General features: G+C 35.7%; 1 protein-coding gene across 6 annotated transcripts in view; it reads left to right on the forward strand.

Moving 5' to 3' along the window:
• FIGN (fidgetin, microtubule severing factor) overlaps positions 1-15,305 on the forward strand; it is a 116,385-nt gene that overhangs the window by 16,584 nt on the left and 84,496 nt on the right. The window lies entirely within an intron of this gene.

Here is a 15,305-nt window from a genome sequence, read left to right on the forward strand (position 1 = left end):
ATTAGATGTGTCATCTTTGGGCTTTATTTTTCACCTCTCTATTAATAACTGCTTTATACAATGGTGAGAGAATCACTTTCAAATACAAAGCTTTAGTTTCAAAATTTAATAAGGCTATTTTATGCTGCATGAACAGGGTTTGGAATCTGCTGTTTTTTTGTTGCTCAGTTTCTTTTTAAAATACAATTCCTAGAGGAGAATTATTCTGTATGGTTCCTGTCAATAAGTTTATTCAATGAATGCATACATGAAGCATTGAATATGATGACTGATCTTTCTGTAGTCCTAATCATCAATTAATAGGCTTATCTGCTTATTAGGAGTGGGCTTAATGATACAAAATCAGCATGAGATCTGTCTATATGAAACACTTGTATGTTGTTTATGACAGACTGAGTTTTGATCTTGCATCCCCAGATCTAGTAATAGAAATATTTGGCTCTTTGCCCTCAATCAATATATCCGTTAACAGAAAAAACTTCTCACAATACTTTCATAAAGTGCTGGATGTATTGATACCGAGTTGATAAATTTAATTACTGGGGTTTTACATTGATCCATTGATCTTATGATTGGAGGAAATTGTTCTGCAGACATTTCTAAAGTATTGAGGAATATCGTATGTCCATAAAGCTTGATTAATTGATAAATCAGCACTTTTTTTCCTCCTCAGTTATTGATAAGACATAAAAATAACTGTAAAAATAATTTGGAATAAGCTAATTAGAAATTCTCATGTGTTAGAGCAGATGAGAAGCAGTACTATGGAGGTGAAAAAAAATGAAGTTTGAAGTGGAATTGTGCCTATTGGTCCCAATCCTTAACTGGTGTAAAACATATTTAGCTTTAAAAAGATAAAATAATTTACAGTTCCCAGAATCTGGACCACAGTGGCTTTTTTGTTTGTTTGTTTTGGTTGTGGTGGCTTGTCTTTTTATTTTTTTTTTCCCAGTACTGTTCTTTGACTCATTGGAAGCTGTTTTAAATTAGATATTATGGATGTATGGAATTTTAGATAAGCATCTGATCCGAAATGAATAGTATAGCTATAAAAGCAATTTGAAGAGCCGTAAATTCAGGATTGCGTATCCCTGATATTGTTGCAGAGTATTAAAATCTTGCTGCTAGAGATGCTATCCTCTAAGTGAAAACTTATCTTCCTTATGGGAAAGATGACTTCAGGGAACTCTCAGCTGGGAAAAGGCCCAGAGTGGGTTTTTTTTTTTGGTTATTTTTTTTTGTTGTTGCTAAAATAATAATTAAAAAAATCCAATACATAGAATTAGTTACTGGAATATTTTCCAGGTGAAAAACCTTACCGGGAGTACTTGGCTCCATTTCAGTGAGGTATGTGACCTTTTCACCCTATGTCAATGATATTTTTATAGAGTGTGTGAGAAATGAGAGTATAAAGAAAATTCCTTAAGATCGTTCAGTTTTTTATTTTTTCTTAAATAAACAAAAGAAAAAAAAAAGACAAAACAGAAATCTCTCAATCAAAACAGCATATAGATCTCCCTTAATGAAACTGATGAAAGAGCATTCCTTTAAAGGATGGTAGCTAATAGAGAGAAACAGAGACAACCACTTGCCAGATGTTACTGTAGGTTCAACAAATACAGTCTTTCCCTTCAAGGAGCAGGGAATTCTACACTGGAGGTGTAATGGAGGTCAAAGGAAACCTAAGTCTTTCAGACCTTTAATATTTTTACCTGCCACCCCCTCAACTGGCATGTTAAATAGAATGCATATATATATATATTATGTTTCTTGGAAGATAATTTGTATTTGCAGCAATCTACTAAGCACAAGTGGACTTCACTACTGTTGCTTCTAAATACCTGTTGGGGTTGGCCCCGCTATGTGACAAGTAAATGAAAATGGAAAGAAAGATAGCTGGTCAGTCTTGGTTACCAAAATCTTGAGAAACTGGGGAGAGATCGGGCTTTGACAGGTCAGTTTGAGAATGGGATGAATACAAAAATGTGTAATCTGCAGAAAGCACCACTGATTGAGGGCATGCGGAGATGTCTGCAGTGATGAAAATGTGGAGTCTCTGCTTTCGTTTTGCCGAGCTCTGTTGCTATGAGGTATCGGCACACACAGAATGTTAATAACAGTATTGTGTGTCTGTTCCGATAGTGTGTGGAACGGTACCTGTCAAACATATCATAACACTCAACTATCTCTTTAATCATATAAGCAACACTCCTTACTACAAAAGCTATTGTATTTGTACAATAGAAAGAACAGCCATACGTTATTTGAATAATGGACTAAGACTTTGTTCTTTAAACCATCTTTCTGCAGAGGGGAAAAAGTTTCATGTATCTTGGCTGTAATTAAAAATAATGCAGCTACAGATGACTCTCATGCCACTGGCTAATTTTTAAATTTTTTTTTCTATAATAGTCTATTAAGTGTGTAGTCTGATATGCCATGAAATAGTGAAATAGCAATTGCCAGTCATTATTTAACTGCAACTGAGAAACTCTTTTCTCAGTTCTTTTATAGTATAGCTACTGCTCGCATATTGTTAGTTAAATTTCAAATACGCTGAAAGGTATGTGGACAAAATGCTGAGATCATTTTGATATGATTACAAATTTTGGTGATGTGAGTACGTTTTTGTTCCAGGTTCCTTGAAATCATGTATTACCCGGACTTTCTGTAGTCCATTTTTAACCCTTTTCTATTCTACTTTTAATCTGTACTCTTTGTTGAAGCATGTGGCTCACCTTCTGTAGATGAATTGCTCAATGTATGAAGATGTATGCCAGTTTATTTTGTGTGATAGTTTAGAATGTATGCATGTGTCACGCTGGTTATAGATTGGTGATGATAACTTTGTTTGAGTAATATGTATTTTACATGCATTAATACTTTAGCAGTAAGACCATACTGTGGTGAAACTTCATGAACTAAGATAGCGCTCTCACATCTAATTAAGCAGGATCTGAATGAATGATTTTCTGATACAGGTCACAATTGAACTTTTTGTTTCTCTTCTTCAGTGTGATAAAATGCTTAAGGGACACATGAAGGCATGTTTGTGTAACTCTTACTAATCTGAAGGGAATTTGTAAATGAATATTGAGAGGAGATGGGAGAAAGGACTGAACCTGGTGGGTCACAGGGGTTTGTGGCAGGAATGTATCTTCATGTTTTCATTTAAGATGTTTTGGGGTTTTTTTGCCTGATTTAGAATAACAGCTGTTTGCCTTTTAATATGTTAGCAATAACATCTGTATTTTCATTTGAGATGTTTTTTTCCTTCTTTTCTCCTCCATTCTAGCATACAAGCAAGTCATTAATTAAAAAGCATTTATATAGTGAGCTTGAATTATCACTTAATAAAACTTAAACCTGTAGTGTTGCAAAGATATTCCTAGACAGTACAACTGATTCTGTGTGCTTGTCTGCTAGTGAGGGGAAGAGCCAAAAATTACTTTATATTGCTGAATGACAGCAGAGGGTGGATGGGAATGATAAAATGATATGCAGAAATTATCAATCCATGACTATAGTATCGATATTGACATTTAAAATATTATGAACTGATAGCCCTACTGTACGAACTGCTGTGATAGCTGTGCTTTTAGGTGAAAGTAGCTATTTATATGCCTTATGGCTCAGTGTGGTCATGTTGAAAGTATGAGCCTACTCATCACAGATTCTGAGAAAGTGCAGGTTAACATCCTCTGTGTTCTTTAGACCTGTCTGATTACTTCAGCCTCCTGTGTTGACACAGAGAAAGAAACAGCTAGGTTCTATGCTGGAAGAATAAGGTTTGCAAGCACCGACTGATATTAGGTATCCCATTGTGATACCTAAACCAAATTTTAAAAAATCAAGCATCCTTTTCAAGTTAAACTTGAGAAACAGAGAAAGGAACAGCAAAGATGTTTCTGAACACATTTGAAGGAGCACCATTTATTTTCAAAAGAGATCTTTCCCATCACTTGTGGATAGCTCCACCATGAAGAGCAATATCAAAAGATCTCAGAAAAGTAACTATTCTTTTATGTCTTTGGGAACTCAGATGCTTACAAGATTGTTTCTGAGAAAGAAAAGAATTGATCCTATTTTCAGTCCCTTGTTGTTGGCATTTGTGGACCACATGACTAGATACAGTATTGTAGAAATACACTCTTAGTATGTGGATACAATTCTGTTTCCTCTTGCAGCTCTAAAATAACAGTGCAATGTGGCTATATGAAAACTCAGTTTGGACAACATTTTTTTTATAAATTTTTTTTTGCATTCAATGAAATTGTTTCAATATGCATGTGGAGTTTGCTGAAGATCTTTAAGCATAATAGATAGGTTATCTGCATTATGAAAGTAGAGAAATTAAAATAGTCTGTTTTTTTTAAAAATATAGACTTAAAGTCACCTGTGATAATTTGCAAACTGTCTCCATTCAGTCAGAGAACTGTTGGGTTTAAACATCATCAATTTAAACCATAAACATTCTGTTATTTTTAATATGGAAGAAGACTATAAATTTATTAACTCTTCAAATAAATGAATATTTGATTTTGAAAATTAAGAGGTTTTGTGTTTACTGATGTTAGGTCTTTATATCATAAGGCTTTAGATTAACTTCATAACTATAGTGGTACTGTATTGAGCATACAATAAATAAGCAGATATTTAATTTTAAAGATAATAATTTTTCATGTGTTCATAGAATTTCTAATAATTTTTATTTCTTGCTCTTTGCCTTCAATAAAAGCAGTAATAGGTATATTTTGGAAACTGTTCATGCTGCAATTAACCTTTTTTAATAATTGATTTTCATTTTGTTCTTTGGCTTTCATTCATTGTATTTCATACTTCTGTCCTGTGTAGGCATTCTTTATACTACAAAACTGATTTATTTTTCCACTTTCACTTTAAAAAACTTTAGTGGTAACATGAACTGTGATGGGTAACCATGGTCATTGTATCAAGCAATGTTATTCAGATTAATGCCAGTAAACCCAACGTAAGGAGGGATATGAGGCACTTGTCATTATTCAGCCCCTAGCATTTGTCAGTGTGGCAGTCATATCAAAGGCACACCTTAATATGCAGAGAACATATTTGTTGAAACACGTGGTTCAATAAATATCAGAAGCCTTTGTTTTTTAAAGTTAGATGTAGGTAAAATATATCTCACTGTGAGCTGTAGGTAAAATATCTCATAGTGTGCTTATAGAGACTGAATAAACAGTGCCTTAATGCATGACATTTTTAAAGTTTTCACTAGTTAGAAATGTTCAGTTATAATTCAGTTATAGTATTATCCATACGGTACAGAATAACAAATTGACACTAGTATTTATTTGGAGTAATAATTTTCAGCATTAATCAAGGAAAGATGTTTTGTTATTGTGTAATTAGCAAACACCACCCCACTCCCACTTCCCCAGGGTGTCATCTGCTTAGAAATTGTAGAATTCACTACTTTCATTCATGACAGGCAAGTCCTTTTTGGCTAAAGTGACTGTTCCTCTCTGTTTCAGAGCATTACAACAGCTGCAGTTTGAGCTTGAAGGGTCTGAGTGGCTGAGATAACATCACAAATAGTATTGCATCTCAAAAAGTGTAATTCAACTTTCCATTTTTGGGTGCTTGGCACTGAGTCCCTGCAATTTCTATTGACTTTGGGTATGCAGGTGTGCAGCAAATTTCAGAAGCTAGGTGTTATAAGGAATTTCCCCAGAAAATGGTAGGCATTAGCTTTATTTGTACTTCTTAAATGTTCCAGTCTCCCTCTTGAGGTATTAATGCTGTATGATATGATAGAAGAAACAGAGTTTTTAATTATTCTTGGTGGTTGTAAAAACATTTTAAATTCATCAGGACAAAAATACATACATTAATAAAGGTATAAGGAATGATTCATTTATGATTTTGCTCAGAGGAAACTTTATACTGTTTGTTACTCTGTAGATATTCCAAGAAACAAAATGCAGAATAGATGATGCTGTTCTAATTGCAAAATCTTCCTTAGTTATCTTCTCCCTCCTCCTGATCCTTCTCCCTTCCCCCTCCCTCTCATGGCTTTTTTAAACAATTATGGGCATTGTGCTCCTTAATGGTGCATAGTTACTGTAAAGATAGATGTCCTCAAATAATGAGTTTCTAATAATAATCAGAAGCACTTAGATTAAACTGGTTTCATATAGAAACCTTACAGTATGAAAAAGTACACCTAAAATCCTGAGGTATATTTACAGGAGCTAAGCCTATTTACAGAAAACTAACCCAATTTTGTATCTGTTCATGTATCATGTGTATGGGGTGGGGGCAGTGGAGGTTTATTGACTGTGTGTGCCTACGTTTTTGTCCACCTGCTTTAAAGACTTCAGAAGATGGTTTTTTGTTTTTTTTTAGTACGGATTTCTATTTTGCTTTCTGATAACAGAATATGTTTTAAAATCACAACATACTAATTAGCTTCTGTGTTTACACTGGAAAGCTTGCATTCCTTCAAATGACTTTTACCCACACTCTTCTTTCGATCTGTTGCTTCCCCCACCTCCCATCCTCCTCCCCCACTCCCTGTGAGGTTTATTACATTAGATTTGTTGCTTTCTTCCTTGTTCAGAAGTTCTGAAGGCAAGTAAATGAAAGTGATAAGTACAGTAACAGATAATTGTTACTTGAAAGAGTTCTTGCTGCATTGGTTGGGAATACTATCTTTCCTAACAGGTACTGAATCAGCAAGGCTGTACAATAAAAAGAGCAAAAAAGTTTAACTTATTCTTTAGAAATACATATGCCATTTAAATGGAAACAAACCCCCAAATCTCCCACATACCTTTTGGGGTTTGGAGAACAAAAGCTTACTTGTATGCTCCAAATTCCCCTGGGCCTTAATTTGCAATACCATTATTTAAGCCTGGCTGATACAAACTCATCGCAGAGAAATAGAATCTCTCCTTCCTGGCTTTTCAAAGCCATTCTATGCCTTCTTCTCTCTGCCTACCCACATCCCCCAGCACCCCCTCTTCATTCCCAGCCTCTTGGTCTTACCCTGCCACTATGAAAATCTTTTGTATTTGAAATGCAGTAAACAGAAGAATAGTGAGCTTCTAAAACAGAGAAAACTGCCTTTCTGCATGGTTTTACTGACATCACTACCAACACACAGGTAATTCTATCTTCTGACTAAGAGCAAGGCTATAATCACTTTAATATCTGTTGTGTCCTCTACCAGGTGACCTGTAGTAGTTTATTGTAAAGATAAGCACCCCTGATACAACAAGTTATTTCTTCTCAGAAAAGGGGAAAAAAGTCAAATCTTATAGAAAATATTAACCATAAAGTGAGGAGAAACTTGTGCCCCCTTAACATGCTCCTGGGGTGCCAGGCTCTCTGGATTTCATCTCCTGGGTACTCTGGCATTGTCAGATGCTCAGCTGGAAGCTATTCTGGAACAGAACTGGTTTTGGGTGTAATCCCTAACAGCTGAGAGTAAATGCAGGCATCACTGTAGCTTGATGCAGCTTTGAGCACTACAGCTGTTTTTATTTTGCTGCTAATAAAATGGCAGCCTACTTTGTCATTAAGAGGCTTGTCTTTGTGAAATAGCAATTGAGGTGTAATACTGAGTGTTTGAGTTAGTGGAAGGAGCTGAGAAATAGATGAGCTGTGTTCCTGACTGTGGGTGGAAGGATGGTGAGTAATACGTGTCTTGGCATGGCATCTGCCAAAAGCATTTTTTCTCTTCCCCCCCACCCCACTATGCTGTTCTAGTTTTGAAAGGTGTAAGGTATTCTAATAAGCAAAGGGGGGAAAAAAGTGAAAGGGGAAAAAACTTTGAAGCAAGTCATTATAGCACATCTCAATGACCATGCCTCACACTTAATTTAATTAGAAGACAACTGCACTGGAAAACTGGTCATTTTAGTTGTAGTTAACGACTGGTTCTCTCCTACCCCCACTCAGAACTGATTATATGCCACATTGTATAATGTAATTTCTACAAGAAAATTAAGTATAAATAGGTATTGTGTAGTTAGAATAATGAAGATTTCATGAAAGGTATTAATTTATCATTTAACTATGCTTTTAGAGGAGAAAATAAATGTTTTTCTTCTGGTGTTTCTTTTTTACTATATCAAACAGAAAAAAACCCCGGTATCAAATTGGGATATTTTCTAAATTTTTAAACAAAAAACTGACTGTATAGCTATTTATATGTTCATTATGTGGTAAGAAGGCACTGAAGGAAATGAAACCTTGTATGTGCATGTTTCTTATAGGATTACTATTTTCAGAAGGGATTGCTGTTGTGTTGTAAAATAATTTACTAGTGTATGGTTTGTGAAATGGTGTGGTAGTTCAAAGCTGGATTTCAGGCAAGAAAGTTTCCTAGTTAGTTGTAATAAGACTTACTTGCTCAGTAGTAACATAATAAGGATAAAAAATAATGTATGATTTAATGAAAAAAATCTATCCATTTGCATTTTTCCACCAAATTCCACTTGGTGATATGTTTGTTGGGCTGTGCTATTAAGTGTTCTGTGGACTGTGTTTCAACTAGTGTATGATTGACTAGGTATATTAGAGCTTTTTACTTACTGCCAATGCAAAATTTGACCCTAGTTTTACCCTGAGATGTTTTTGCCTTTAAAAATATCCACACTTCATGAGTACTCTGGTGAAAAAAAAATCATTGTTGTTATTTGTGGGGTGTGTCTCTGTGTTATAGTAAGAGTAACTTACTGAATTGATGTTGAATAGATTTTATTTTCTCATGTTGATTCCAAAGTTCAACTATGGGAATTGCTGTATCATCTCAAAATTTTAAATCTACATTTTATGCACTGTGCCAAAGCACCCATGAGCTCGTTAAGCAAAGACTTTTTCAATTATATCTTCTGTTTATGCATGTATTTATACTTGACAGAAATCCTTTAGAGGTTTGGTTTGCTGTATTAATGCTTACAGTGTATGAGAGCACATAAAATATGGTAGAGTTGTCAGTAAAACCATGCAGAATAGCAGTTTTCTGTGTTTTATAAGCTCGCTATTTTTCTGTTTACTGCATTTCAAATACAGGAGTTTCACAATGGCAGGGTAAGACCAAGAGGCTGTACTTACAGATCTAGTGCTGGTCGCTTCCATTGTATTTTAGGAGCTGCTGAAGCGTTCCTTGGCCAGACATCCAGCCTCTAGAGGGCACAGCAGTAATCTGCTCTGCCAGACCCTCACCCACACAATCATCTGCACAAAGTTTTAATGCCGGTACCTACAAAGAGAATTCCACTTGAGTTGCATTAAAAAAAAAAAAATCTCTGTATTCCTCATTTTCCTGGAGTTTTGCTGTAGTAAGTGATTTCCTTTTCTTTTTCCTTCTTTAATCTTGGAAATGTTTCTGTATTTTCTTTATTCCCCCCCCCCCCCCCCCCCCCCAATGGTGATCTTTATTAAAGTAGACTCAAATCCATTATATTGCTGACTTGCAGATATTTCTTCACCTGGTACAAACATTTCTTTAGGTATACATTGCTCTTTGCTGTAGTAAAGACTACAGAAGCCAGTGCGGAGCAATTGAGAATTCCACAATTAGGTACTGAAATTCCTTATGTACTAAAATCTGGATAATAAATAATCCACATGGGATTAAACCCTGTTAATTCTACTCCAGTTGCATAGGTTCAATTGCTCAAGCCTTTTCTTTTGTGAGATGCCATATTACAGCTTTTTATTCTCCTATAGATTAATGTTACTAATGTTGATCTTTATGTGGACTCATACTTGTTCTCCAGTTCACTGTGATTCTCTACTTTAGTATATCACTATTAGCAATCAGGTTTTCAATAATTCAAATTAATCTGATGGTATGCTTTGAATTTTCTTTAGATGTCCTCATGTAGAACAAAAGAAAAGCAAGTATTCCTGGATTTGATGCCAGGAATAAAGACATTGCCCAATCTGTAGTTTAGTTTTGTTCTAAGACTTTATGTTTAGGGAGAAATGCATAATGAAGAAAAATTTGTTGCTGCGTGTCATTAACCACGTAGACAACTTTTCTTAGTAGTGGTATAAGATGGGCAATTTCTGCTTGAGAAATTACATAAATGCAGCATTTGAGCTATGTATTTAGTGATGAGCAATAAAGCTTTACATCGTTGTTGGGTTTCTACGTTTCTGTGCAACATAAAAATGGAGGAAGGTTGTGGTCATGTTTATTTTGTAGGTCACCTTGCTATGCTCAGTTCCCATTTCCTAACCTTTTCTTCAAAAATAATTAAAATAAGAGTTGTTTGGTTTATGAAGTGTATAGTATCTGCTTTATGGGTGATACTAGACCAGATTTTATTGGGGAAGTTTGACAACTTCCTGTGATCAGTTTGGAAAATTTAGGTAGTAAGTTGCCATATTGAAGCAATCCCATTTCCAAAGTTTTTCATTGCTTTAAAATGTCAAGGAGTTTTTGTTAGTCTGAGACTAATGGCAGTTTAGGGAGATGCAGGGGAAAAATTTCCAAGATAGAGTACAATCTGTGGAAGTGCTATGTCAAACTTTTATGTCTTCATCACCTGTGACCAAGAGACAGTTAACTTAGTGGAGAAATAACTGTGACATTGTTTTGTGATTCATCTAATCCACTTTTTCCCAGGGGGCTGAGACAGTGACTAGTGTGTCACTTCAGCCTTGGCACACTCCCAGGTTTGCAAACTTGGTTCTTCATTCCACGCTGTGGGTGGAGCTCTGCAGTAAAACTGCCCAACATACTGAAACCTCAACGAAAAAAGGAGGTGTAACACTTGGAGGGTGTCCTGGTCAACTCCTTTACAAACCTGATCTCTGCAGGGTTAGGTATACTCTTAGGATAAGCTTCCACTGTCATGGAAATAGGCTGGAAATAGAGTTAGGGTATCTGTTCAGTCTTAAATACCCAAATTTTTTGATGACATAGCTGTTTACAGTCAGACACTGGCCCTGCTGTTCTGCCTGAGAGAGAGCATTCTTTTTTTGGTAACTGCTAGTAGAGGACTGGTATCATCCAAGTATATCTCTTACTTTTGTTCTCCAAACCCAAATATCCTCAGCCTTTCTCTTCCACCCTGTCAAATCCGTGGCTTTTACAGCTTGTTCTAAAAGCCAAAACAAAATCAGGCAGTATTGAAGTTAGTGGGGAGAAGCAAGCAAGTCCTAGAGCCACAAATGTTCCCATGAGGGACACAGTGCCTGGGTACCACTGGGATGCCTGATGGAGAGGCTCTGCCCACATCACCTGTGGCATTGTGGTGGCAGGCAGAGCTAATCGAGTCTTGGATGGTTCAAAATAGCAGGAACAAAGGAATACGATGTGAATGTATTGATACAGTTTATGGGATTTAAAACAAAAAAAGAAAGTTTTATTGGGAAAATAGTTCAAAGTCAATTTTCATGGGGAATATTAAAGCACCAAGTGAGTCCAACATAAGCTAAATGACAGGTCACTGACTTTGGTTACTGGAAGTGTATGTGTCATGTCTTTTGTCTGAATTTAGAGAAATGTGAGTTTTGTCCTTGTGGTGCAACATTGCACCCCTTAAACATAGGACAGGGGGGAAGAACAGCAAAGGATTTTTTTTTTTCACTCCTGAAAAAATGAAAGCATGAGCAAAGCCACCTTGATTTTAAAATTCAGGCTCCAAATCTCTCTTTAAATCATTTTAATAGACACTAAGTTATAAATCATCCAAGCAATTACATGAACACAAAAGGAGTGGGGCCTAGCCTCAGCTTCAGCCCCAGATGTTTCTTGACTACAATAATGGCCCAGCCCAGATATTTACAGCTTAATTTCTGCTCATGTGCACTTGTCCATAAATGGTTCCTTTTCCATTCCAATTTCAACAACTGAACAACTTATAGTAGAGCATGATTCAAATTTGAATGATGGCAAATTGTGGATAGAGACAATTTACCTTTGGAAACTTTCAAGTCCATTTCCAATATTTAAAATGTAAGGTGACTCTTGAACAGAGAATGATAGATTGGCCCCTTTTCAATTGTTGTGTCCTTCATTTTTTTGGTCTATTATTGTATATAAAAACTGGTTTTATACATTCCTGTTGTTTAATTTTTTTTTTGTTTAGCTTTACTGCAGTTCTGAGCAGAGACTTTTTTCCCCTCCTTTTAATGCTCTGCCATCTAGCATGACTTGCATTGCAAGCCGGTGCATCTAACCTTGCTGCTCTCTCCATTCCTGTCCTGCTTACTGCTCCTCCCAAACAGCCCAATGCTTGAAACTAAACAAATTGAAAATAATGATTGGTAACCATCTGCTGTGCTGAAATTCCACGTACAGCAGTTAACTCCATTTTACAAAACAACTTCAATCTAGTGAATTACAGTGCAGTTCTTGGTGGCAGCAGATAGCAACAAGCAGTTTCGAGTTCCTCTAGACAAAGCAGTTAATGTAGGGAGCATTATATGCAGAGTCATTTGGTGGTGTTGGGATGGTGGGGGGATACTTGTGCCATCAGACAGTTCAGTGTAATGCATTTGAAACTAGAGGGAGTCTGACCACGGCCTAATTGTTTCATCTGATTAAAAAAGAGGCTGGTGCATAAAACTGTGCTGACAGGCGATCTTGCAGATCTGCACCCTTCAGTTTGGTTTTCTGTTTCTGCAGCTGAGCACAATATTGCGAGGAATGTGTTTGGCTTTCAGTCATTTCCATGTGACTTTTGGAGTGCCCAATGAAAACCTCAACCAAAAATTAGGTTGTGTAGCTGGTCAAAGTATATTGAAGAAAAATAATTAATCATAGGTTTTCTATTGGAGAAACTTTTATAGATACAGAACTGTAACAAGAAGCACTCTAAAACGTGATGGACTGCCAATCAGCAGACATTCAAATAACTATAGACTATGATATAATATTAAAACAGGCACCATTATTATCTGTGTTTTTAATTCAATTTCAATTATTTGAGTTTAGGTTTTGATTGTGTGTAAAGAAAGTTGCTTAAAATGGGCAGTATATTGAGTTCAAAGGACCCATACAGTTCATAAATTCTCTGGTGTCTACTGGATTTTTCATCAGGGAGACTTCCAATAAAAATGATCTATTTTAGAAATAATATTGTTTAGTAGGTTGAAATGTGGTGTAATAAAATTAGACCTTCAGTCTTCTAAAGTTACTACTTAGATGGCACCCTTGGGATGGTAAAATGGCTGTATAAGCAGATGAATCAGACAGTTTCACTGATGGATACATTTGTCAGTCTCCGTTACAGATATAATATATTCTTATATCTGTAATCCTGACACTGTTACATCCAAATGAAATCAACATGAGGTTGTCATCTTTAAGCAAATATGTTAAGTGTTGTCTTTTGTGCTTTGGATTTGAAAGAAAGGGGCCCAAGGGAGCCAGCATCATGCAAATGGAACAAATCCCATTTCTTCTGAGCTGTGCTGTTTCCCCCTTCATGGCAGCTGGCTGTGTTATCTTTGTGTGTTTCTCTGAGTGCTGACAATTCTTTCAGTGATCTAAGTTAGGGCACATTAGAAAGTGGAAGCAGCTGTCTGTCGTTATACTGAGAGACGTGTTTGCTCTACTGCAAAGATGAAGGACCATGAATCCTTGACACACTCTCTCCCCCCTCCCCCTTTACTTTCCAACATGATCAACATTCAGACGCACAGATTGTCTGCTTGGACAGTTTTTTGTTCTGACTGACAGCATCTGGCATAGACAAATTTAAAAATACATAGCATGCCATGCTTGGAATTGGAACATCCCTTCTTTATTAATCTTCTCATTTAAACCATTCATTTACATTTCAAGAAAGGTTACAGCTTGATGTGGTTGAAACATTTATTTTAAATGAATAACCTCCTAATGAAATACCTCGAATGAGCACCAAACAGTCAGTGTTTATTAAAAATTACACCTGATTAGTATGGCCTTGGAACTGTAGTGAAGATATAAGATTTCCCCATTGTCTCAATCCATAATAAAGAAAAAATGTTTAGCATGTATAAGGGTAATCCTTTTTTTTTTTTTAAACCACAGAGCTAAATGAGAGCGGTGTTTTCACTTGCAACCCCCCATCATTTTCAAGAGTACTGTGTTATAAAGCAGTAGCCTTTAAAATGCTGTTTCTCTAATTAAATCTGGTTTTGCTGGAACAATACATTTAAAGGAAATGCCTAAATAGAGCATTGTTTTGTTTTATTCTGCGAACACATTTATGATTTGAGAGATTTGATGTAATCTGAAATCCTATATATATTCTACTGGGAAGTATTCACATATTTGCATACAGTACTTTACTAGTAAAATAGAACTGAAATGGTGGACCACCCACTAAAATGTTTATGCACGTGCACATGCACATATGCACACGTACATTCTGTGCACTCTCATCTTCATGATCCAGGTTAGCAATGCAGACATGCTTGTCTAGCATTTATGTAAAAATAATATGAAAATTGGCTATACCACTCAAAATATGGACTTGAGTCTATGAAGGGGGGGGAAAAAAAACCTCTTCTTGTACTAGGCATTTTAGATGCTTTATTGGATTGCAGCTTTAACTATTTGCTGTACATTAAAAAAAAAAAAATCTTCCAGAAGGGCTTGTGGGGGGTGAGGGGGAAAACCAGTATTATAATAAAATAGAAGACTGTTCAAGTGCTTGGCAGTAAATATGTAAAACAAGTATCCTGGCTTATTTGGAAAGGAAAGAGAAGCTGTAGCATACAGGCTCAATTAACAATTGTAAGCAGGAGAGGACTTGTATTCCTTCGGTAAATGTAGGAGAGGTCATTTGCTTTAGGATAAAATCTGACAAATTTCAGATATAGACATAAAGGCTGGAATAAATATGACAAAAGATTTTCAGTTGCACATCAAGCATTTTGTATTTGCAGTGGTCATTTACATTTTTTCTCAGTGAATAGATTTCTTTTTTATTAATGTTTTCCTGAATAATATGTTCTTAAATTAATTGACTGTGAAACAAGCATTTTGGGACAATAGGAATTTTAATACAAGCTAGAAATATAATTTTGCTTTTCAAAAAATTCTTTTAGTAATGCCTAATTTATTTTTCTTTTTCTGGAGGAAGCGCTAAGATGATAAGTTTTCAGCAGAGCTTTTACTATGCTAGTTATGTGTAGTCTGAGAAGTGAAATCAAATTTTATTTTAAATGAAATCACAGTTTTTCTCCCACAAACTGTTACATTTATGTGATAAATTTCTATTATTTATTTATTTATTTAATGACTAGTTATAAAGGCTTGTACAGATATGCATCTGTAAGCAAACTGGGAATAGGTTAGGGAACACAATTCCCTG

The sequence above is a fragment of the Agelaius phoeniceus genome, chromosome 7 (assembly GCF_051311805.1).
Source record: "Agelaius phoeniceus isolate bAgePho1 chromosome 7, bAgePho1.hap1, whole genome shotgun sequence".
Taxonomy (NCBI): Eukaryota; Metazoa; Chordata; class Aves; order Passeriformes; family Icteridae; genus Agelaius; species Agelaius phoeniceus.